This window comes from Citrus sinensis, chromosome 7, assembly GCF_022201045.2.
Source record: "Citrus sinensis cultivar Valencia sweet orange chromosome 7, DVS_A1.0, whole genome shotgun sequence".
Lineage (NCBI taxonomy): Eukaryota > Viridiplantae > Streptophyta > Magnoliopsida > Sapindales > Rutaceae > Citrus > Citrus sinensis.
This window is the reverse complement of record NC_068562.1, coordinates 12722803-12749722: the sequence shown is the minus strand read 5'-3', so window position 1 is coordinate 12749722 and position 26920 is coordinate 12722803. Positions and strand designations below refer to the sequence as shown.

At 39.1% G+C, this 26920-nt stretch overlaps 2 protein-coding genes and 1 long non-coding RNA gene across 53 annotated transcripts in view; 2 read left to right on the top strand and 1 right to left on the bottom strand.

Moving 5' to 3' along the window:
- Positions 1 to 26920, bottom strand: part of LOC112495972 (protein REDUCED CHLOROPLAST COVERAGE 3-like) — a 109838-nt gene that overhangs the window by 23687 nt on the left and 59231 nt on the right. The window lies entirely within an intron of this gene.
- LOC102629279 (receptor-like protein 14) overlaps positions 1 to 26920 on the top strand; it is a 146281-nt gene that overhangs the window by 74329 nt on the left and 45032 nt on the right. The gene's annotated exons all lie outside the window — the stretch shown is intronic.
- On the top strand, positions 13422 to 13934 carry LOC127903784 (uncharacterized). Its single transcript, XR_008056589.1, has 3 exons — positions 13422 to 13547; positions 13649 to 13729; positions 13830 to 13934. It is a non-coding gene; the product is annotated as an uncharacterized LOC127903784 (long non-coding RNA).

Here is a 26920-nt window from a genome sequence, read left to right as displayed (position 1 = left end):
GTTCCAAAACAACACAAGATAAAAATATTTGTCTTTGGTGAACAACTCACTCTCAGGAATTCTTCATCTACTTCCCAATGCCAAACACGATATGCTTCGTCATCTAGATAGTTCCAATAACAATTTCGCTGGTAAGCTACCACGGAATATGGGTATTGTCCTTCAGAAATTGATTTATTTGGATATGCCAAAAAATATTTTTGAAGGTGATATTCCTTATTCAATAGGTGAGATGAAAGAGTTATATATGCAGGATTTGTCTAGAAATAATTTTTCAGGAGAATTACCCCAACCTATAGTCTCTGGTTGCGTCGCTCTAGATTTGTTTGACCTATCAAATAACAATTTCTTTGGCCAAATTTTTCCCAAATATATGAACTTGACCCATTTGCATTGGTTATATTTGGACAACAATCATTTCAGTGGGAAGATGGATGATGGTTTGAGGAGCTCCACTTCATTAGAGGGGTTAGATATATCTGACAACATGTTATCCGGTAATATTCCTAATTGGATTGGTAACATCTCAACTCTTAGGGTTCTTTTTATGTCAAAAAATTATTTGGAAGCTAATATTCCAGTCCAACTCAACCACCTTAAAAGTCTTGAGCTTATAGACATCTTCGAAAATAGTTTGTCTGGGTCCATGGTATCTTCCTTCAATCTTTCATCAGTGAAACACCTTTATTTGCAGAAGAATGCTATTACTGGGTAAATTCCTAATGCATTGTTTAGAAGCTCTAAATTAATCACTCTAGATTTGAGGGATAATAAATTCTTTGGTAGGATTCCCTATCAGATCAATGAGCTTTCGAATTTGCATGTTCTTCTTTTAAAAGGGAATTCTCTACAAGAACATATTCCTAATGAATTGTGCCAGTTAGCAAAATTACGTATCATGGATCTTTCAAATAACATGTTTAGTGGGTCAATACCTTCATGCTTGGGTAACGTGTCATTCTGGAGAGAATGAACTAATTATTATTTGTATGACTATGGTTTGCTTGATAAACTCCTATTGGCGTAGACGGTGGTTCTATTTCATTGATGAATGTATCAATGTATGTGTTTTGCTAAAATTCTTAATTTGGTTCTAAAACTATGCTCAAGTTTCGAAGTTCCTTCGAGTGGTTTCGTTAAAATTAGACTTATTGTTTCTTCTGCAGTTTCTGTTGGTTGCAAATATAAATTTAACAACTTCCTGTTGTATGTCGAACGTGCTTGTGTTGATTGAAAGAACTTGAGACTCGGAATGCTACAATCCGAAGGAGCAATTTTCCCAAATACTATGCTGATTGTAATATCAACGGGATCTCGCGGTGCCACCGATATTTCTTTGTAGAACAGCGACTTGGAAGCCATGGCAGTAACGTTTGGAACCTGGGACTCTTCTTTTGAAGATGGAAAAACTCCATTTGCCAAATCGAAAAATGTTTTTCTAGAATTAATAACAACCACCATTAAATAACAATAGGATGGAAGAACTGCACATATCGAAATAATGGTTTCTTCTCACTCTGTTCAAGGTGATTGGGGAAAACAATAATTATCACTCTTTGCTGCCCGTCATCTCTGAATTTCTAAAAATGTAGCAGCTTTACCAAGCAACCCTCCATCGTTGCCTACTAACTAAACAAGCTGGCCCAATCTCTGGCCTTAAATAGTTCAGAATCTTCTAAATTTTGAATCCTGTATGTGATCTGTATAAGCATGTTAGATTTCTATTATACACATATATATATATATATATACATATGCTAGAAATGGATGTTATAATTGGTGCCTTCAGAGTTCACCAATTAAAGTACAACTTTACTCTGTATTCAGTAAATTTGTGTACTGCCCTGACTTGTATATACAAGTTTTTAATAATAACTTATGAATATGAATGTATATAAATTAATTTTCTTTAATTGGGTAAATAGATTTTCTTTAATTGGGCCTAAAGTAATATTTTAAAACCCCATAAACAAAAAAATAAAATAAGTTTTATATATAAAGCGAATTAAAACAGAAAGCACTTACCATTGCTTTGCACAAGCTCACGGGCATGAGAGGAAGACAATGGGAAAATTTTTCATGATTTAGGATTTTTCCAAAATTGAGTTTGGTCTTTCATAACTTGGATTCGAGAGTCATTCTAGGGTATTTTTATCCCTAAGTTCATTTGGAAATTCATTGGAGAGGAATTTAAATGTAGGAAGTGTGGAGAAAGGATTTGAGTGAGAGGGAAGTGATTCAGGCTGTCAAGTTGAATTTCTCACCAAATGGAGTAAGATTTCTATCATTTTATCTTTACCTGAAATTGCATTTACATGAAAATAAAATTAATTTAAAGATTAGTATACTTTTATTATAGTAAGGGCTCCCAACAAATGGGTGTAGTCCGTCCCAAGCTAATTTTAGTAATTGGTGGATCATTTTAGGTGGACAAAGGCACCAAGGCATTAGAGCCAAAATGTGTAGCCCTCACTATTTCCTCAATTCGATCGGTATGTAAATAGCTTATTGTTATATATTATGTTTCGGTAGTTCATGGTTAATAATGAGATTGGTGATAATGTGGATGATTTATTGGTATTATAGGATATGGAAATTTAATTATTGAGCTGGAATATGGAATTTTGAGCATAAGGTGTAATTGATGGTTTTGAGAGTATTAGGGTAATTTTTATTTACAAATAATGGATTCAAGAGTTATAAGCTATGGGATAAATATTCATTGTGAATCATATCACATAAAATTAGTTGTATTTCTTATGTTTGGAAAGTAATTATGACATTTCCTTGATATAGGAGGAGCCACGAACATCAATCCATAGACATTGACAATAACCAAACTTGAGCATCGTCGTTGTTAGTTACACCTGTAGCCCAAGTTATGACCTTTGGAAGATACCCTACTCATTCTACGCAACCATCCTACATCATGCCAAAGTTAGTTACATGGGACACGCGTGATCTCTTCGTTAATGGTCTTGATTCACACACCTAAGAATTATGTTCAGCCTTGCACTATTAATATCACTTATAAATTATGATCCATGAAATCCTCTGTTTTTAGTTTCTCTGCACTCTTTTATCATAATTATTTTTTTTAACATTTTCTCTGTAAGCAAAAATTGGCGTTCAACAATTAATAAGAGTTGTAACAGAGGAAAATCCAGCAATAACATCCAATCGAGGAGAAGACGAGGATGAATCTGCAATTAAGATGAATCCTTTGGTTGAACTCGTATTGGCAGTGGCCACGGTTTTCTTTCATTGATGCATGTACTGATTGTTGTTTATATTGGCTTGTGAAATCTGTATATTCCATCCGTGATCTTGCTAGGCCATAGTTTACCGTTATCCTTCTTTTATGTGTAATTGAACTTTTATGTATTAATTTTTAGTTCATTGCTTTCAAGCTCGGTTCTTGAAAAATATACTAATTTTTATGCCTTGTGCAATTCATTTGCTATATGAATCTGACGAATTTCTCGTACCTGAGGTCTTAAGACCAGAGTGAAGGCCTGAATATTTCATGTACAGGTGCCTGTTGGTGATTTTGATTTAGAATTATGGATTTTGAATGTTCAACCTTGCGCATTTGCACTAGGAATATCAATTAGGACATGACGAATGAAATCCTCTGTTTTTAGTTTCTCTGCCCTCTTTTACTTTCTTTCACAGTTACATTTTTCCTGTAAACAAAAATTTGTCTCTAAGTTTTCATTCACATATTTGTAATTCATCGTTAATGTTAAACATTTAAGTGGCTAAAAACATCCAAAAGTTGCGTGCAATTGTCATATTATGTTAATGATGAATTAGCTTATTTTTCTTTAGCTTTCCTGTATCTTTCTTCGAGGACTGATATTTGAACACTATCAAGAAACCACCAAGATAAAAAAATCAGTATTGTTTACTGTATCTTTCTTTTATGAGTAATTATGCCTTGTTGTGCAATTCATTTGCCATATGAATCTGAAGAATTTATTGTGCATTGTGTTCTTAAGACTAAGGAGTGAAGGCCTTAACAGAATTAGCTCAAGATGGGGCCAACATTAGTTACATGTGACACGCGGGACGTCTCTGTTAATTATTTTGATTCACACGCCAAAGAATTATATTGAGCCTTGCACTCTTTTATTTTATTTTTTGAACATTTTCTCTGTGAACAAATTTTGGTTTCTAAGTTTTCCTTCACATATCTGTAATTTATCATTAATGTTGAAATTTCGGAGGCTAAAAACATCCAAAATTTGTGTGCAATTATCATATTGAGTTACTGATGAATCAGCTTATTTTTCTTTAGCATTCCCCTCTTTTCCTTTTCATTTTGATTTACTTTTCCTTCATTCAAATTCTTTCACTGTGCGGCTGTGGTCCTCAAACTCAATTATGATATTTACTAGTCGTGCGTCGAATGTGGCTCTGATTGATGATACGATTGCTTGGTTGTGTTCATAAACTTGACTATTGGTTAACATTAACACACATGCTCCATGTTCCATCAACTAGCAAAACCGGAACTGTGCATAGACTCGTGCTTTCTCTCCCGTACCCTTTTATGACCCCTGTCCCCAGTTAGTTGACAGAATACGTCAATTGAAGGTTGCCTTGCAGTGTGCGTGTTTGATTATAATTATCGTAGAACAACGACTCCCTGATCACAAGTCAATGAAATTGCAGAAAGTCTATGATCATTGAATGCTAATTCCATCTTACTGGCATAGACTATGGTTTAATAAATCTTTCGTAAATTTCCTCATCGCTTCCTATGTCACAATGATATTGGTGTAGCCGGTGATTTTAGATAAACTCATACCGGCGTACATTATGGTTTTATTATTAATTGATGGACGAACCAATTCATGTTTCAAAAAAAAAAAAAAAAAGAAAGAAAGAAAATCATATTGCCCTGTATATTTTATTGCAAAATATACAAGCCCTTGTACACACCGCATAAATTTCTACCAATACTTTACTATACTTGTAAAGAGAGTTCAAAGAGCCATATTAGCACTTCCTGGAACTATATTATTCATCAATTTTTTTTTTATAATAATTTTTTTATTTTTTTATTTTTTTTTTGTTTGAGCACTTCAAATCTCTGAATATATGTATATCACCAGTCAAAGATATTTAATTCACATTTAACTTTAGCCAAATAAAAAGCTGTTTTGCAATGGAAGTACTTCCTTCATTAAGTTCTCATTAACGTCACTACTTTGGATTGTCGTTTTGGATGAAATGCATGGATGCAAAGCTTGCTTGGAAACTGAGAGGACTGCTCTGTTAGAAATCAAAAGCTTCTTCATATCAGCCAGTGATATTGGATACGATGACGAAGCTCTTAGTTCATGGTTTGACGATGATGAAGGAATGTCGTCTGATTGCTGTAATAATTGGGAGGGTGTGATGGATCTCTTCTCAATAAAATAACGGAATTCAACTCTTCTCAATAAATTATTTGATTATTTCAAACCCAAACGACGCTTAAATTATTAAAATTATCTCAACTAACTTTTATTTTTATTAGTTGACTATCTCAATCAACTGTTGACTATCCGATCAACTGCTTCCAAGCTGGCTTGTTTTCCATGGAGCATTAATGAAGCATTTTTCTTCATTGGTCCAAGCCTTATAAGTCTTCGTCAGTCATTACAATTCGATGCTTGCATAGATTTTTTGATAATTCAATGCAAATCCAAGCATACAGTTCAATAGAAACGCAATCACACCCTTAAATTATTTAAAGGGAAATTGTAAAGCCCTCCTCCTTTGGTTTAACCTGCTATCAGAAATACTAAAAAGTTTGAATTTATTTATTTTTCTTCTTATGTTTTTAATTTGTATCAACCAACCACCAAAAGAACAGAAAAATTCATACAAAATTACCACTATTGCCATTTGTATTTATTTCTGTATTGTCATTTCATAAGTGTAATTCTATCTTTTTAGTAGATGACTAATACGAATTGTAAACTTAAGGCGAAAAATGAATAAATGATAAACTTAGGACGGACAGTTGATAATTTTCCTTATCTAAATTCTTAATCAATTTTTGTTTTATAGCATCGGCGGTCTCCATCAATTGGTAGAGGAAAAATAGTAGACAGCCACTTGTTTGTTGCTTAATTTGAAAGTCAATCAGCTTTAATTTTCCCCATAGTTGTAAATATATGGGAAATTAGCTAAATTGAACCCGTGTACATCTGTCCCAAGTTCATATGAAATTTCTGTTTTTGTCATTTCAAGTGATTGTAATAGTAGTCGAGTTGCAGATTGAGAGCAATCGAAACTTAATTTCCTTATTAAGGTTTATCAATATATTTGATTTTAATAGCTTTGATTCAAATGCATGAACATGAAGGGTCACAAAAGCTTCAAATAACATTTATGTGTTTGTCATTTTAGAGTACATCACACTTTTATGAGTAATTAAACTACTAAATTAAACTTATCAAACATCCAATCAAATTCTTTACAAAACATATTATTTAATAGATTAACTGATAATCCAATGTAATCCCAAATATACGGATAAATTATATAAACTCTTTCACACAACTTTTATTTTATTAGTTACGACTATCTCCATCAAACTGTTGGAGAAAATATAGTTTGTACTCGCTTGTTTGTTGGCGTAATTCGAGAGTCAGTGAACTTTAATTTTATTCTCCTGGGTCGATGTTGCAATATATATGTAATTTCAAGCTTACAAGTCTTCACTAAAGACAAAGACTTCAAGATAGCGATGTTATAATGTATTGACAATGTTTTGTCTTTAATAACCCTCTAAAACAAAAATAAGATAATCAAGTATTTTTATTACTTGATATCTCTAAGATGTTTCATTTTCGTTAGGTTGGGTGGTTGGTAATCTTCACCCAATCAAATTGCAAGGTCCACGATGATAAATGTTTAGTATAAATATTGAAGTTTCCTCCTTGCAAATTTTATATTGACCAATTGAAAAGTTGCTTTGCAATGGAAAGTACTTCCTTCGTTAAGTTCTCGTTAATTTCACTAATTTGGATTATTGTTTTGATGAATGAAATGCATGGATACAAAGCATGCTTGCAAACAGAGAGGACTGCTCTGTTGGAACTCAAGAGCTTCTTTATATCAATCAGTGATAGGGAATATGAAGGCTCTATTCTTACTTCATGGGTTGATGATGGAATGTCGTCTGATTGTTGTGATGATTGGGAGGGAGTTAAGTGCAACGCCACCACACGCCGGGTGATGCAACTCTCACTCAATGGGACAAGAATGTTCAACTTCTCTGATTATAACTCTTATTCTTATGGAGTTTCCCTTCTGAATATGTCACTGTTTCATTCTTTCAAAGAATTGCAGAGCCTCGACTTATCTGATAATTGTAAGAGAGATTGTAACATCTTTCAAGTTTTTTTGGTTTGATATTCTGGACGAAAACGGTTTGCCGTTTATTGAGAAAACGGCTAACCGGTTAAGTCCAGAGAGCATGTTTTCTGGTCTGGATAAAACAGCGTACCGTTTATTGAGAAAACGGTGAACCGTTTATTTCCAGAAAGGCGTTAACTAGAAACGGTTGACAAGCTTGAAAATTTCAAGTGTTGATCGTTGCAAATTCAAACCAAAAGAGTTTTTTGAAGAAGTACCATTTCGAATGGTTGCATTCTTTTGAATTAACATCTTCTTCATAAAGGAAACATATACAATAAGATTAAAATCAGATTTGTGCAGGTTTAATAAATGTTCTGGAAATACAATCTTATTTGCTAGAGATTGTATTCAGGATTTGATATATCTTGGGGGTAATTTGCCATTAAAACTCTATAGCAAACCAAGATTGGTGAGGGCAAATAAAACCTTAAAGGAAAGTGTGCAAACACGTCTCAAATCCTAAGAAACATTCTTTGTTCTTTGCCTCCATATTCTTATAATTCTCCAACAATCTTTAAGGTTTTAATTTTTCTGCAAATGGAGGCTGAGAAGAGTTTGACATCATTTCTGAATCCTAGTGTCCATCTCGATCGTTTCGATGGAACTAATTTCACTCGTTGGAAGGGAAAATTGTTCTTTCTCCTTACTGTTCTTAAAGTGGCATATGTTCTTGATCCGAAATTGGAACCATTTCCAGAACCAAGAGAAGATGATACCGAAGTTGTTAAGGCTGCAAGGAAACGTCGTGAAGATGATGAATTGATGTGCCGAGGTCACATACTCAATACGCTTTCTGACAGGTTATATGATCTCTACAATTCTATGACTTCTCCGGTGGAAATTTGGAATGCTCTTGAGTACAAATACAAAACGGAGAAAGAAGGTACTGACAAATTCCTTGTATCTAAATATTTTGAATTTATTATGGTAGACACAAAATCCATTCTTGATCAAATACATGAGTTACAAATTATTGTTGCTAAGCTTCGAGAGTTAAAAGTTGAAATTTCTGAATCATTTCAAGTTGGGGCTATTATTGCTAAATTGCCTCAAAGTTGGAATGATTATAGAAAGAAACTCCTTCATAGTAAAGAGAACATAACTTTAGAAGAATTGCAAAAACACTTGGTAATTGAAGAAGAGACTAGGTCTCGTGAATCCAAGGATAAGCATGATTCTACTAAAGTTAATGTTGTTGAAGTTAGTAAATTCTCAAAAAATTTTAAAGTCAAGAATGACAAGAAATTCAAGAAGTCCAGCACACAAAAGTTTTCTAGAAATTGTTTCTTTTGTGGTAAGAAAGGCCATCGCCAAAGTGATTGCAGATTCAAGAAGAAAAAGGAAGAAGTGAATTCCCATAAAGCTAATGTTATTGAAAACAAATCTGAAGAGATTTGTGCTATGGTTTCTGAAATGCAAATTGGCATGATTACCGAAACCAATATGGCTGAAACTAAGTCCTATGATTGGTGGCTCGATTCGGGTGCAACAATTCATGTTTGTAATGATAAGAAATTTTTCTTATCATACAAAGAAGAAACGGAAGGACAAATGGTTCTCATGGGGAACAATAATGCAGCCATAGTAGCAGGGAAAGGAGTAGTTGAGATCAACTTCACTTCTGGAAAGAAAGTCACATTGTATAATGTCTTTCATGTACCTTCCGTTAGGAAGAATCTTATTTTTGCTAGTTGTATGTGTAAGCATGGGCTTAAGATTGTGCTTGAGGGTAATACTTGTATTGTGTCAAAGAATGGATTATTTGTTGGGAAAGGGTATTCTTGTGATGGAATGTACAAACTCAGCATTAATAATAATAATATCAACTTAGCTTCTATTGTTGAGTCTTGTGATGTTTGGCATGCTAGATTAGCACATTTGAACTTTAGATCTTTGAAATACATGTCTAAGCATGGTTTGATTAATTGCAATGATGTTAAAGGTAATAAGTGTGAAATCTGCATCCAAGCTAAAATAACTAAGAAACCTTTTCCTAAAGCTGAACGAAATACTCAAATATTGGATTTGATACATACTGATATTTGTGAGTATAATGGCATTTTAACAAGAGGAGGTAAGAGATACTTCATCACTTTTATTGATGATTGTTCTAGATACACTTATGTGTATTTACTTAGAACAAAAAGTGAAGCTTTTGATAAATTTAAAATTTTCAAAGCTGAAGTTGAGAACCAAAAAGATAAGAAAATCAAAATGGTTCCTAGTGATAGAGGTGGTGAATATTTCTCAATTGAATTTAATAAATATTGTGAAGAAGTTGGAATTATTCACCAAAGATCAGCTCCATTTACTCCTCAACAAAATGGTTTGGCTGAGAGGAAGAATAGGATCTTCACGGATATGATAAATTCCATGATCCTTAATGCAAAACTACCAAATAATTTGTGGGGGGAAGCATTACTCACTGCATGTCATATTCATAACAGAATTACATCTTTGAAAACACATATATCTCCTTATGAAATTTGGAAAGGAAGAAAACCAAACTTGATGTATTTAAGGGTCTGGGGTTGTTTAGCTTTTTATAAAATACATGACCCTAAGTCATCAAAGTTGAGTGCTAGAGGTATAAAAAGTGTTTTCGTAGGATATGCTGAAAATTCCAAGGCTTATAGGTTGTTAGATTTAGATTCTAATGTGATTGTGGAATCTAGAGATGTTGAATTTATTGAGAATAAATTTCAACATGATTCTAATATTGAATCAGAATCAATTATTGATCAACCATGTGTTAATACTCCTGTTACCTCCACTAACAATAATAAAAGGAAAGAGTCTACGACATCTTTCGAACTAAGGAGGAGTCAACGTGAAAAGAAAGAAAAGAGTTTAGCTCCGGATTTTATTTCATCACAAGCACTACTCTTCTTGGTTGAAGGGGATAGAAAGAATGTACTTAACAAAGTACCATTGTTGTTAAATATTGAAAAAGATCCAAAGACATTTGGCGAGGCTATGTCTTCTAGAGACGCTTCTTTTTGGAGAGAGGCGGTAAATGATGAAATGGATTCGATTATGTCGAATCAAACATGGGTCTTGGTTGATCTTCCTCCAAGATCTCAACCAATTAGCAGCAAATGGGTATTTAGAAGAAAGTACAATAATGATGGTTCTTTGCAAACTTTTAAGGCTAGATTAGTAGCCAAAGGGTTTAAGCAAAGAAATGGTATTGACTATTTCGATACATATGCTCCGGTAGCTAGGTTAACTTCTATAAGAGTGCTATTTGCAATTGCTTCATTGAACAATTTGTATGTGCATCAAATGGATGTTAAAACAGCTTTTCTTAATGGTGATCTTGATGAAGAAATCTATATGGAACAACCTGAGGGATTTGTTTTGCCTGGAAATGAGAAAAAGGTATGCAAGTTAATCAAATCTCTTTATGGCTTAAAGCAAGCACCAAAACAATGGCATGAGAAGTTTGATTCAGTAATTTTATCACATGGTTTTAAGCATAATAATGCTGATAAATGTGTATATTTTAAATATACGAATGATTTTGGTGTGATTATATGCTTGTATGTTGATGACTTGCATATCTTTGGAACAAATATGCAAGGAGTAGATGATACAAAGAAGTATTTAACTTCACAATTTAAGATGAAAGATCTTGGTGAAGTAGATACTATCTTAGGTATCAAAATAAATAAACATAGTGGGGGTTACTCGTTGTGTCAATCTCATTATATAGAGAAAGTGCTTTTTAAATTCAATTATTTAAAATTTAAAGAAGCTAATACCCCATATGATTCTAGTATTAAATTACTAGAGAATTCAGGCCGAATAGTAGCACAACTAGAATATGCTAGTGCTATTGGTTGCTTGATGTATGCTATGCATTGTACGAGGCCTGATATAGCATTTGCAGTTTGCAAAATGTCAAGATTCACGAGTAACCCTAGTGTTGAACACTGGAAAGTAATTGGTAGGATACTTGGTTATCTTAAAAGGACCATTAATTTGGGTTTGTTTTATAATGATTATCCTGAAGTACTGGAAGGATATTCAGATGCTAGTTGGGTAACCAATACAAGAGACAATAAATCCACTTCTGGTTGGATTTTTACAATTGCTGGAGGAGCGGTTTCTTGGGCTTCAAAAAAACAAACGTGCATAACTCATTCAACAATGGAAAGTGAGTTTATAGCACTTGCATCTGCAGGCAAAGAAGCAGAATGGCTGAGAAATTTGTTGTTTGATATAATGTTGTGGCCACAACCGATGCCATCTATTTCTTTGTACTGCGACAGTGAAGCTACATTGTCTAGAGCTTATAATAAAGTGTATAATGGAAAGTCTAGACATATTAGCTTAAGACATGAATATGTGAAACAATTAATAGCAGATGGTGTTATTAATATTGTTTATGTTAGGAATAATAAGAACCTAGCAGATCCTTTAACAAAAGGTCTTTCAAGAGACTTAGTTAAGGATACATCTTATGGAATGGGATTGAAACCTTTTTATAATAAAGTCACCAACGACGGTAACCCAACTATGTAGTAGTTATACCGCTACTCCATAGTTAAATGGGTAATAACAAGTTGTTGTTATGTGACTGGTTTGACACCGAGTAATAAATAATCCCATTCGAGATATTCGGTGCAAATAGCTATGAGGTTGAGGTTGAGTATTTATTCTTAATGAAGTTCAAGTCTTATAGTAGCTAAAGACATGATTTGAAACTTCACCTAAGTGAACATAAGAAATGGTGCCGTTTCTAACAAGTTCCTGGTTTAATCTTGTAAATGTTCATGAATCCAAGATAGAGCACAAGGCCGGAATAGTGCTAACTATTGGAACACAACTTTAAAATCTGGGATAACTTATATGTGATGTATCTCCGGTATTTACTTAAGAGACAAAGTTTAATGCTTAGCACACTATTGTCTTGTAAATGCTTTGAAATACACTCACTAATTAAAGGTTAAAATCGAAAGATACCTTTTTTTATGTATAAGTTTATCATTAATAAATCTGAAAAAATATTACAATCTAGTGGGGATTGTAAGAGAGATTGTAACATCTTTCAAGTTTTTTTGGTTTGATATTCTGGACGAAAACGGTTTGCCGTTTATTGAGAAAACGGCTAACCGGTTAAGTCCAGAGAGCATGTTTTCTGGTCTGGGTAAAACAGCGTACCGTTTATTGAGAAAACGGCTAACCGTTTAAGTCCAGAGAGCATGTTTTCTGGTCTGGGTAAAACAGCGTACTGTTTATGGAGAAAACGGCTAACCGTTTAACTCCAGAGAGCATGTTTTATGGTCTAGAGAAAATGGCTCACCGGTTATGGAGAAAACGGCTGACCGTTTAAATCCAGAGAGCATGTTTTATGGTCTAGAGAAAACGGCTCACCGGTTATTGAAAAACGGTTAACCGTTTATGTACAGAGAGCAACGTATTTGACATTCTGGAATAAAACGGCTCACCGTTTATTGAGAAAACGGTGAACCGTTTATTTCCAGAAAGGCGTTAACTAGAAACGGTTGACAAGCTTGAAAATTTCAAGTGTTGATCGTTGCAAATTCAAACCAAAAGAGTTTTTTGAAGAAGTACCATTTCGAATGGTTGCATTCTTTTGAATTAACATCTTCTTCATAAAGGAAACATATACAATAAGATTAAAATCAGATTTGTGCAGGTTTAATAAATGTTCTGGAAATACAATCTTATTTGCTAGAGATTGTATTCAGGATTTGATATATCTTGGGGGTAATTTGCCATTAAAACTCTATAGCAAACCAAGATTGGTGAGGGCAAATAAAACCTTAAAGGAAAGTGTGCAAACACGTCTCAAATCCTAAGAAACATTCTTTGTTCTTTGCCTCCATATTCTTATAATTCTCCAACAATAATTGGCTTAAAGGCCTCTATGAGAACAAAGGTACATGTATATGTATATATTTCTCGTGCATATTATAATATTAATACTTCATATGCATTTGCAGCTTACGATAGCAATGGGAGCTTGAAACAGCTGAAGATCTTAAATCTTTGTGACAATTTCTTCGACGACAGCATATTACCATATTTGAATACGCTAACTTCACTTACCACTTTGAATCTTTATTACAATTGCATTGAAGGTTCCAGAATCAAGCAAGGTATATACATTTCATGCCAGCAGAAATGCATGTTAGGCTCGTTAATCTCTTAAAATATATACGTAAATTGTCTTGATCAAAATTTAATGTTTTCTGAGCAGGATTAGCAAATTTGAGACACATGGAAGCGTTGTTTCTAGGCGGGAACCTCAATCTAACAAGTGGCTTTTTAACAAGGCTAGGTAAGCTACTGGGATAATTACCAAACAACCACACTGATCACGGCTTTACTACAATAATTTTGAAGTAATATTTATTTATTTATTTATTTTATTGATGTAGGATTGGCAAATTTGACAAACTTGAAAACATTACATCTTGGTAGTTGTGGAATAACTACACTTCAAGGTATACCACAACAATCATCACTTCCTATTAATTTCCCAGTTTTGTTTTTTGGTGGTAATATTATGGCCTTTCATTTTTCAATCTGCTGTTTGAGTATATCAACTTAGTTGAATCTCAATTAAACGCTTTATTATAATTTTTAAATCTAATTTTGAGTTCCCATTCTTCATTCTTTTGATTCTAATGCCTAATTGACTAATTCCAACTAGATCAAATTTGAATTAGAAGCACTGCTTTCTATACAAAGTTTAGTACTTGACATACTCTATCACCATTTTCTGACAGAACTCGCTCATTTCTTTCACTCTCTCTTAATTCTGAATCTTTTTTATAACAAAATCAACAATGATATTTATTTTTATTTCAATATTTATAGTTCTGAAATAAAAAATATTTTTTTATCATATGTTCATTAATTCTTGATGCAGGATTAGATAAATTCAAAAGCTTGGAAGCATAAAATTTGAGTAATAGTAATATAAAAAATTCTCTAGAAACCCAAATTAAACAATTTACACTGTGTTTTTATGTTGAAAGATGATAAACAAGAACCCATTATTGTTTTCTAATTGTTGTTTTCACCCAAAAAAAATGAAAATAAAAATGCTATTTTTAAATTTATTTTTAAAATTTATAAATGTGTTCGGTATCATTTTCAAAAATAATCTCAAAAATGAGAAAAAGAAAAATGAGAAAAAGAAAAATTTGTTTGGTAAGAATATCTTAAAGAATTATTATTGGAATAATTTCCATAAAACTTAAGATTAAGCAATGGATATTGATTATTTTAATTTTAAGAATAAATTAGGTGACCTTGCTATTTTTTTGTTCAAAGAAAATGATAAATTCTACATATTTGATTTAGTAAATATATAAAAACATAAATAGTATAATGTATATAAAAAGAAAAGATTATTGTGAGGGAAATTGATTTTTTGGGAATAATAATAATAATAATAATATAAATGGTTAATTACCTTTGGATGACACGTATTTTAACAAATTTTAAGAAGATGACATATTTTTAAAAAATATTTGAGCGTGCAATATTCTGTTAACTTTTGTTGTTAATTTTAATAAGAATAATAAATTAGTTACAAAATGACGTTTCTACCCTACAATTAACTATAAAAAACGCCATTCTTACTCTTACAAATTACAATTAGTTACAAAATAACATTTTTGCCCCCACAACTATTTACAAAATGATGTTTCTACCCCTACTCACTCATTTTTAATTTTTTAAATAGAAAAATATATAAAAAAATTAAATCTAAGTCTAATTAACAAGTATTTTTTGGTTAAATCAAATAATTTTTTTTATAAAAAAAATTCTTGTTGAATGCCAGGCAACTAAAATATTATGAGTTTCTCTCTACATTATCCAACAAATTTAGAGATTAGAGAATCAATATTCAACAAAAAGATGAGGTCAACAAACTCTTCCGCAGAAAATCATAATTTTAAACAACAAGAATTGCTGGAACGCTTTTTGAATTGATTATGATGAGCAAGAATTATTGAGCGCTTTTTTATTTTTATTATTATTTTTGTTAGATTAATTGAAACGCTTTTGCAATCAACATCATATTATATGAGAAATAAATTCATATCATTCTATTATTATTTATGTTGACCAAAATACTTAGACAATTTGATTTCATGTCCGTTTTATAAGTCTTATATTGGTTTTATGATTGAATGCGCTATAATTGGTTTTCGTTTTATTAAATCTGAGCTTTTTATTTTCAGGTTTAGGAATATGTAATTTGAAGAATCTTTTTGAGTTGGATCTAAGCTCAAATAACTTTGAGGATCAGCTCCCTCAATGTCTTATCAACTTGACTCATCTCAAAGTTCTTGATATTTCTTCCAATCGGTTAAGTGGAAACCTACCTTCTATAGTAGCCAACCTCACATCACTTGAATATTTGGATCTCTCTTTCATCGATTTCCAAGGAACATTCTCAATAAATTCATTGGCTAATCATTCAAAGCTTGAGGTCTTGCTACTCTCGCCACAAAACGATATGTTGCAAGTGAAAACCGAAAACTGGCTCCCCACATATCCTCTCAAGGTTCTCCAATTACCTCACTGCCGCTTAAATGTCAATCCCAGTTTTCTTTTACACCAATCCAACTTAAAATTCCTTGATCTCTCTCACAATCAATTGGTTGGCAATTTTCCAACTTGGTTGTTGCAAAACAACACAGGATTAGAAGTTCTGTTTCTGTGGAATAACTCATTCTCAGGAATTCTTCCACGACTTCCCAATGCCAAATACGATAAGCTTAGTCATCTAGATATTTCCAGTAACAATTTCTCTGGTAAGCTACCAAAGAATTTGGGTATTATCTTTCAGAAATTGATATATTTGGATATGTCAAAAAATAATTTTGAAGGTAATATTCCTTATTCAGTTGGTGAGATGAAAGAGCTAACTATTTTGGATTTGTCTAGAAATAATTTTACAGGAAAATTACCTCGACCTATAGTCTCTAGTTGCCTCTCCTTAGATTGGTTGGACCTATCAAATAACAATTTCTATGGCCAACTTTTTCCCAATTATATGAACTTGACTGATTTGGGTTCGTTATATTTGGACAACAATCATTTCAGTGGGAAGATGACAGATGGTTTGTTGAGCTCCACTTTGCTAAGAGTATTAAATGTATCCAACAACATGTTATCCGGCGATATTCCCCACTGGATTGGGAACTTCTCAGTCCTTTCGGTTCTTTTAATGTCAGAAAACTATTTGCAAGGTGATATTCCGGTCCAGCTCAACAATCTTAAAAGTCTTGAGTTTATAGACCTCTCCGAAAATAGTTTGATATCTCTCTCCAATCTTTCACTCGTGAAGCACATTTATCTGCAAAACAATGCAATTAAGGGGTTAATTCCAATTGCATTGCTTAGAAGCTCTACATTATTGACCCTCGATTTGAGGGACAATAAACTTTTTGGTAGGATTCCTCATCAGATCAGTGAGCGTTCGAATTTGCATGTTCTTCTTTTGAGAGGGAACTATCTACAAGGACGTATTCCTAATCAATTGTGCCAATTAAGGAAATTAAGTATCATGGATCTTTCACGTAACAGACTTAATGGGTCGATACCTTCATGTTTGGGTAACGTGCCATTCTGGAGAGAAGCGACTGATGATGATTCGTCAGAATTTTTTTATGCAAATAATGTTGATTCCCCTGTTGCCTACTACAATTCCTCTCTTGAGCTGCAACTGCCAGTTGAACTACATTTTAGACAAGATCAACAAGTAGGTGCAAAATTTGTGACAAAGAATAGATATGAATTTTTCATCGGTAGCAACCTCAACTACATGGCTGGACTAGATTTGTCAGGCAATGAGTTCAGTGGAGAAATTCCATGGAAAATTGGGCAACTTCAAAATATTCGTGCACTTAATCTGTCCAATAATTTACTATCAGGTGCTATACCAGAGAGCTTCTCCAATCTAAAAATGATAGAGAGCCTGGACCTTTCCCGCAACAAATTAAGTGGCCAAATTCCTCCTCAACTAACTGAGCTCAACTTTTTATCAAACTTCAATGTGTCATACAACAATTTGTCCGGCCCAATCCCAGACAAAGAGCAGTTTGCCACCTTTGATGACTGCAGTTATAAAGGTAATTCGGCTCTTTGTGGCTCAATGATAAAGAGGAAATGCAGCAGTGCTTTGACACCACCAGCGACACCTACAGGAGGAGGAGAAGATGAAGGCGATTCTGTGATTGACATGGTGGCATTAAGATGGAGTTTTGGAGCATCCTATGCATCGGTGAGTTTGGGTTTATTTGCAGCACTTTGGATAAACTCGGTGTTGAGTGCATGAAGAACACCAGGTCGGCCATGCAACTAGTTCCATCCCAGAACGGATTGCTTCATCTCTTATATACGAGCAGAGCATGTGTGCAAGCATGAGCCGATCAGAGGAGAGAACAACCAGGGAAACATACCGACCAGAAATATATGACCGAGCCAATACTCATCCCCAGGAAAGCGGGAACACGATCCCACAAAACCGCGGTAGTTGCGTTTCTCCCAGAACGGTTGAAGGACACGCGAGATCCACGTTTGCCCACAATCTAACAGTTAGAGTCCCATGAGGGGCTACCACCACCCGAAAAAGGAGGAATCAGGGGCAAACGGAAAACGTGGGACAAAGGGCGGCTATAAAAGAGAAAGACATCGAAGAAGAGAGGGGGAGAAAAAAAGAGAGAGAGGGGAAACGCTGCCAAATTGCAACCAGGCCATTTCCTTACAAATTTCCTGAAATCATATTACATTGTTTTCCCGTAAACACCTTGTGCTAACTTAGGCATCGGAGGGTTTACGCCGGCAAAACCACCGGCGTCTCTGATCCGTTTTTGGTGAACGCAGGTCTAGCGAGGGAAAAGAAGGTGATTCCAGCCTGAGTGGTTCGAGCAACAGTCAATAACGTAAACGTTGGTGAAAGAATCTGGTCGGTCTAAGGACGAGCAGATTTCAGCATCAACATTTTGGCGCCGTCTGTGGGGAGCTGGATAAAAAGCTACCACCGAATTAGGAAGTACCGGAGAAACAGCGAACGGTTAAACATGGATGTGACGAGGAAGGACGCTCTGAGGGAGGATAACGAAGCTGGGGAAACAATCACTCTTCGGGAAATTGCAAATGAAGCCCGAGAGAGGATGACGCAAGATAGACTGGAGCGGATGGAGAAACAAATGGAGACTCTTGCGGCCGTATTGTTTGAGCTGAGGGACGAGCGGAGAAGAGATTGCGAAACCCCCGTGGGAAGAGATGGAGTTGGAGCAGAACCCAGCCTCCGGGGGCGTAGAGTCGGGGAAATCCCCCCGTACGGAGACCAACCTAACGGGGTGCATCCCCACCGAAGTACTGGTCGGGTCCCAGGGGAACACGTTGATGAAGGGAGAGACCAACCTCGCCCCGGACGGACACTGGAAATAAATGGCCGAGGGGCCAGTGTTGATGAAGGAGAGCTCAGACAGCGATTGCAGAACGCCGAGCAGGAGCGAGACCAGATAGCTGCACGTGATCCTGATCGTGCTGTAGAATTGGAGGGGGAGGTGCGCAGATTGGCGCAGGTGATAGAGGAGATGCAGGGCAAGAGAAAGCCCCCGAGCTGGAGGATAATGCTAGATGAAGAATCTCCGTTGTCAACGGAGATCATGAGTACCATAATCCCAAAGGATTTCCGCTTCCCCGACCTCAAATACTCCGGGCGAAGTGACCCGTTGGTACACATTGAGCGTTTCAACGACATGACGGGTGTGCAGGGGCTGACACCAGCTCAGAGATGTAGGGTGCTCCCGTTGACCCTAGAGGGACGAGCCCGAGAATGGTACCGCAAGCTGCCCCGAGGAGGAATAAAGGGGTATGAGCAGATATGCCAGGAGTTGGCCGAGCAGTTTCGGGGGGCAGTGGCCCCAGAGGATGACATGATGGAATTGATGGGGATGAGACAGGAGGAGCACGAGTCCCTGCGAGATTTTATAAAGCGATACCACCGAGCCGTACTTGATTTGGGAGCTTTCAATCACCCGCAGGCGTTGAAGGGTTTAAAGGAGGGTGTGAGGATAGGCCGACTATGGTATAACCTGAGAAGCCCCCTGGTGCAGAATTATTCAGCAGGATATGAGCAGGCAAAGAGAGATATCGAAATAGAGGAAGAAAAATCGGCAAAGATAAAGAGTGAACAGCTGGAGGAGCTAAGACGAAAGGAAAGGAGAACTCCCAATGGGAGCAGGTCGGGAAAGCGAGCTGGGGAACCCTCAGACAGGGGCGGAACATCAGCTAGATCCCGCCCTTATCCCATAGCTACAAGATCACAACAGTTCCAGCACAATCGGGCTCAGCCTCCACGTCTCCCATTCCCAGATCGGCAGCGAGAATTCCGGCAGATAGCTGCCGACCCCTATCATAACACTCCCAGAGCATCACACGCAACCAATCCCAGGGCCAGACGACCAGATCAGTTAGCAACTATGCCAGCCCGAGATGACGTTCATGATAGCCGAGCCGTTCAGCTGGTAGACCAGAGCTTGACATATAGACAACACACTCCACTAAAGATCTCCATGGAGGAATTGTATGAGAGGATTGAGGGACGAGGCCTGCTATACCCCCCGGCCCCAATAACAAAACCAACTCACCGACGGGATAAGAGCAGATTCTGCAAGTTCCACGACACTCACGGTCACACTATCAACCAATGCCGTGACCTGAAGACTCAGGTGGAGGATTTAGTGAGGAACCGATACTTGGACGAGTATGTAGATGGAATATCCCCTGCCACGGAATCACAGTACACACGGGATGAAGGAGTTGAGAGGAGTTTAGAACGTGAGCAGCCGACCGTCCGTGTGATAGCAGGAGGGCCAACATTGGCCGGAGATTCGAACAGGGCGCGGAAGAACTATGGGAGATACGCCCTGACTAGCAAAGAAGTGCTTTTCAATTTGCCAGCAGCCAAGAGGGCAAAAGTACGGCAAGTTCCTATTATGTGGACAGAGAATGACGAAGAGGGCATTTTGTACCCTCACGAGGATGCACTGGTAATTAAAGCGTTGGTGGCCAGTACAGAATTACGGCGAATACTGGTAGATACGGGCAGCTCAGTAGACATTCTGTTTAAGTCGGCCTTAGATGATATGGGGATTTCAGACTTAAAGCTGGAGCGAACGAATACATCCTTGAAGGGATTTGGAGGGGGACGGTTAACTCCCATGGGGGTCATTGAACTCCCGATTACTGTGGGGACAAAGCCATTTGAAAGAACGATGATGCTGGACTTTGTAGTGGTAGAGGAAAGAAGTCCTTATCAGATGATATTGGGGAGACCATTCATGAGGATAAGCCAATGCGTAATATCCACGCATTATCTGGCGCTGAAGTACCGAATAAATGGAGTTGTGGGTGTAGTGAAGGGCGACCAGAGAATGGCCAGGAGCTGTTATGCTACAGCGGCCAAGGAAACGCTGCAGGTGACCTCTCTGGATAATCGAGGGGATTCAAAAAATGGCCGCCAGGAACCTGTTGAGAAGCTGAAGGAAGTTGTTGTAAGCAGGAGCGACCCTAGCAAAGTGGTTAAGGTCGGATCAGAATTAGGCGAAGCAATAAAAGGCGAGCTGGTGAAGTGTCTACAGTCCCATGCGGACATATTTGCCTGGTCTCATGAGGATATGCCAGGTATTGACCGCGGGATAGCTTGTCACAAGCTGGCGGTCAAAAGAGGGGCAAGGCCGGTGAGGCAGAAAAGGAGGTGCTTCAACCACGAAAGGTACGAGGCCATAAATGCCGAGGTGGAAAAGCTACTGAAAGCAGGATTTATAAGGGAAGCTAAGTACCCGGAGTGGATTTCCAATGTGGTACTGGTAAAGAAGGCCAATGGGAAGTGGAGAATGTGTGTAGACTTCACGGACCTCAATAAGGCATGCCCGAAGGACAGCTTCCCCCTGCCGAAAATAGATCAGCTGGTGGACTCAACCGCGGGTCATAGTCTGCTCAGTTTCATGGATGCCTTCTCCGGATACAACCAGATACCCATGAACGAGCAAGATGAGGAAAGCACCACCTTTATAACTAACATGGGTTTATTTTGTTACAGGGTGATGCCCTTTGGCCTGAAAAATGCAGGAGCTACCTATCAAAGGTTGGTGAACAAGGTCTTCAAACCATTGATCGGTCGCACTATGGAAGTATATGTGGACGATATGATCACCAAGTCAAGAGAACCAAGGGATCATGTGAAGCACTTGGAAGAGACTTTCGAATTGCTGAGGAGGTACAAAATGAAGCTGAACCCGGAGAAATGTGCATTTGGGGTCAGCTCGGGCAAATTCTTGGGATACCTGGTGAGCCATCGAGGTATTGAGGCCAACCCGGAGAAGATACGGGCGGTGATAGAAATGAGGTCCCCACGAACAGTTAAGGAGGTGCAGAGCCTTACGGGGAAGCTGGCAGCATTGAACCGATTCATTTCACGAGCCACTGATAAGTGCCACCCTTTCTTCCAAATCATAAAGAAAGGAAAGAAGATGGAATGGACACCAGAATGCGAGGAGGCATTTGGACAGTTGAAGGAATACCTAGCCCGCGCCCCGTTACTATCAACTCCGAGAGAGGGTGACCAGCTGCTTTTGTACTTAGCAATCTCCAAGCGGGCTACCAGCTCGGTCTTAGTGAGGGAGGAAGAAGGGAAGCAACACCCGGTATACTACACGAGCAAGGCCCTGGTGGACGCAGAAACCCGATATCCACCAATGGAGAAGTGGGCGTTGGCTCTGATAACAGCAGCACGTAAACTCCGACCATACTTCCAAGCCCACCAGATCGTTGTAATGACCGACCAGCCACTTCGGCAAGTACTCCAAAAACCAGATGCGTCTGGTCGGTTAGTAAAATGGTCCGTGGAGCTGAGCGAATTTGACCTGTCCTATAGGCCCCGAGGAGCAACCAAGGCCCAAGCCCTGGTAGATTTTATGGTGGATTGTGTTGAGCCGGGGGAAGAGGTCCAAGAGGAACAACCGGAGGAGCAAGAGGATTCAAAGGGGACATGGCTGGTAATGGTTGACGGGTCATGTAGTGAGCAAGGGTCCGGAGCAGGAGTGGTAATACGGAGCCCAGAGGGAACCGAGATAACATATGCGGTGAAGTTCGAATTTCAACTCACAAACAACCAAGCTGAGTATGAAGCCTTTATCACCGGGCTCGGACTTGCACACGCTCTCAGAGCAGAAAGAGTTGAAATTCGAGCAGATTCCCAATTGGTGTGTAATCAGCTCAATGATCAGTTTCAAGCGAGGGGAGAAAAGATGGGCCTTTATTTGAAGAAGGCGAAGCAGATGGTTAGGCTTTTCCAAGCAGTGGAGGTAAAGCAGATATCCCGGAATGAAAATTTCCGAGCAGATATGCTGGCTAGGATGGCAGCCATTGCAGACCCAAAATTACCGAAATCGGTTCCATTAGAGGTAAGGACCTCACCAAGTATTGAGGAAGAAGCAGAGGTGATGAGAGTAAGTATTGGAGAGTCCTGGATGGACCCGATTCGCGCATATGTCCGCGATGGAGTTTTACCAGAGGACAAAAGGCAAGCAAGGAAATTAAAATGCCGAGCAGCAAGGTATACGCTACTGGATGGAGTGCTGTACCGCCGAGGGTTCACCTTGCCCCTTTTGAGATGTTTGGATGATGAGGAGGCGGATTATGTGCTGAGAGAGATTCATGAGGGAATATGCGGCAATCACTCGGGAGCAAGAACTTTAGCCTTCAAGGCACTCCGGCAAGGATACTTCTGGCCAACCATACACCAGGACGCCAAAAGGATGGCAAAGAATTGTAAAACATGCCAAAGCTTCTCCGAGGTTCCTGCACAACCCCCGGAAAAGCTGACGGCGATGACATCCCCATGGCCTTTCGCCCAATGGGGAATCGATTTGATTGGTCCATTGCCTAAGGGACGAGGAGCGGCGACATATGCAATTGTGGCAATAGATTACTTCACCAAATGGGTGGAAGTAGGAGTCCTCAGCCAAATCACAGAGAGGAAGACAACAGATTTCATTTGGAAAAATATCATCTGCAGATATGGGATCCCCTACGCCATCATCACAGACAATGGGAGGCAATTTGACAACGGCAACTTCAGGGAATTTTGCCGAAACCTGGGGGTGGACCTGAAGTTTTGCACCCCCGCACACCCCCAGGCAAACGGACAAGTGGAAGCGGCCAACAAGGTGATAAAGAAGCTCCTAAAGACTAGATTGGGAGAGAAGAAGGGAGCTTGGGTCGACGAGCTAGCAGGAGTACTGTGGGCCTACAGGACAACTCACAAAACCGCCACAGGAGAAACACCGTTCGCTTTAGCCTTTGGTCATGAGGCGGTAATCCCAGCAGAGATTGGAGTGGGAACACATCGGACGGAATATTTCATTGAGGAGCAAAATGACGAGCAGATTTGCTTAAGTCTGGACCTGCTGGAGGAGAGAAGGGAAGGAGCAGCACAGAAAGTGGCCCAGTGCCAGCAAAGGGTCATGCGTTATTACAACAAGAACGTACGCGTAAGGCAGTTCCGAGCAGGAGATTGGGTACTTAGGAGGGTGAACCAGAACACCAGGAATCCTAACCATGGCGCTCTTGGCCCAAAGTGGGAAGGTCCGTACAGGGTGATACGAGCCACTGGACCGGGAGCTTATAAGTTAGCGTACCAGGATGGACGAGACGTGAAAAGGTCGTGGAACGCCGAACACTTGAAGAAATATTTCCAGTAAGCAGAGTCCTCTACTGAATTCCCATTTTGATAAGTTATTTCTGTTAACCGCATGACGGCTTGATGCGCATGTAAATATTCAGTAGTTCTGTAATACACTCAAATTTGAAATAAAGATGAATTCAGCACGAAATCCCTTTGCTAACAAGCTCAACAAGAATTTTACTAAGGCCAGCGAGTGCCTATTTCTGTTCGGTCAGTGAAGACCAGCAGCTAATTTTCCTAAGGCCAGCGAGTGCCTATTTCTGTTCGGTCAGTGAAGACCAGCAGCTAATTTTACTAAGGCCAGCGAGTGCCCATTTCTGTTCGGTCAGTGAAGACCAGCAGCTAATTTTACTAAGGCCAGCGAGTGCCTACTTCTGTTCGGTCAGTGAAGACCAGCAGCTAATTTTACTAAGGCCAGCGAGTGCCTATTTCTGTTCGGTCAGTGAAGACCAGCAGCTAATTTTACTAAGGCAAGCGAGTGCCTACTTCTGCTCGGTCAACGAAGACCAGCAGCTAAAGCTTCGAAAATTCCACTAAGGCAACAAAGTGCCTGTTTCTGCTCGGTCAACGAAGACCAGCAGCTAAAGCTTCGAAAATTCCACTAAGGCAACAAAGTGCCTGTTTCTGCTCGGTCAACGAAAGACCAGCAGCTAATTCTACGAGAAGTTTACTAAGGCAAGTAAATACCTACACCTACTCGGTCCACTAAGAAACCAGCAGGCAAGATCAGATAAGTCGTGCAATTATTTTGCAGAAGCAGTCTATGAGTAGACATTAAACAAGGGAGCCAATAAAGAACATCTAAAAATTTATTAATGTTCAGTTGGTTACAAAACTAATGAAAATCTAAAGTCTATACAAAAATAGACCTAAGGGTTAGGAGGGACAGCGGCTTCAGCAGGTGAAGGATCTGTTGTCCCGGGAGGTGGGAGGTCAGCAATCTCGGGAGGAGGGGGCACGGACCCCTGTCCCACTTCAAAGACACGCAGCCCAGCTTCTCCCTCCTGCACCCCATCCGAAGGAGCATCCACCTGTTCCTGCTCACCTTGCTCCTTATCTGCTTGGTCGACCCCCGCCATATACCGCTGCACTCCGGCCTCCAGCTTGCTCATGTCCAGCTCGGGATATTCATCCTTAAGCACAGACATGATACACTTATAGGAGAAGGCAACCCCAGAATCATACTCGGCATCCAGCCGGTCGTCCACATCAGCGGATTTGCCTTTCTCCTCAGCCAGCTGCTCACCCAAGGATTTAATTTCCTCCTCAAGGGTGGCCCTCAGAGTATCCCTTTCAACTTGAGTAGCCTGAAAATCAGATCTCAGGTCACCCAACTCGCCCTCAAGCTGGGAGGAAGTGGACTCAGCAACTGCAACTTTCTCCTCTAGCTCCATATTCAGCTTGTTCAGCTCAGCCAGCTTCTCCTTGGAGCGATCAGCAGAGTCAGCCTTCTTCTTCAACTCCTGATTGTCGGCTTGAAGCTTCTTCTCATGACGCGCGGACCCGGTCTTGTAGCACGAGACCATTGTGGCCAGCCTGAAGGAAACTCTCTGAACAGAAGCAGCCAACTCGGAGAGGCTCATGCTCTCGATGTCCTTCACCATCTTGGGCCCAACCGATCTTTTATAGTCTTTCTGATATGGACTCAGGTAATCACCTTGATCCCGAGACGGGAGAGGAGAAGATCGGTCCCCAGACTGCAAGCTGACCTCAGGGCCCTTGTCGGAGGTTTTATCCCCACCACTCTTACGAGGTGGAGGAGGAGGCAGAGCAGGAATAGGCGCCTTAGAAGGACCAACGCTAGGTTTCTTCGGAGGAGGAGGAGGGTTGCTAGAGCTGCTCGGAGCCCGACCACGCTTCCTGCTCATCGCGCTGAGGATCTTGTTATCCATTCCAGCGGCTAAATCCACTAGGCCCGAACCGACCAGGTTTGTTGGAGACAGGAGGTCTTGGCAGGTAGAAGCGTTCACCAGAGCAGTTTCCACCTGAAGCAAGGGTCGATCTTCAAGCCCCCCGATCAGACCCCACGACTCTGAAATAGCACAAAAGGTTAAAGAACCCAATAAGTAGCAATTTAATTAAGAATATAGGCAAAAATGAGCGACCTGGGGTGACAAAATGGGTGGGAAGATAAAGATCCCCACCAAGCGACCGAACTGCTGGGCACCATTTCCCTCCAGCAAAGAAGAATTTGTTCTTCCAATTTTTGCAAGAAGATGGAAACCCAGTGATCGGTTTCCTCTTTGCAGAACTGGACATAAAGTAGTACCAGCCCGCCTCCTTCGGGCTACTCCGCAGCTGATACAGATGTTTCACTTCAACAAGGGAAGGCTCCTCCAACCCGCACCTCTCCCACAACACAAACATTGCCGAGAGAACCCTCCACCCATTTGGGTGTAGCTGACCTGGGGCCAGGTGCATACCGCTCAGTATCTTAGCAAAATAAGGTTGGAGGGGCAGCCGAGCTCCTAGTTTGAAACTCTCCAAGTGCATCGTCACATACCCTTTCGGAGGCCGACTGGGGACATCCCCTTTTCCAGGAACTACAAGAAGAATCTCGTTGGGGATATTGTAGAGATTCCTAAGTTTAAATAAATCGGTGGGGGTAGTGGCGCAAGCCAGGAAATCAATAGGGTAGGAATCAGCCTCCACCCTATGACCTAGGTGCCTTTTCTGAGCAGGTCGGCTCGGTCCGGAGCTGCTTCCCTCACCATCACCTACTCCTTCAGGGAACCCAACCCCACCAGA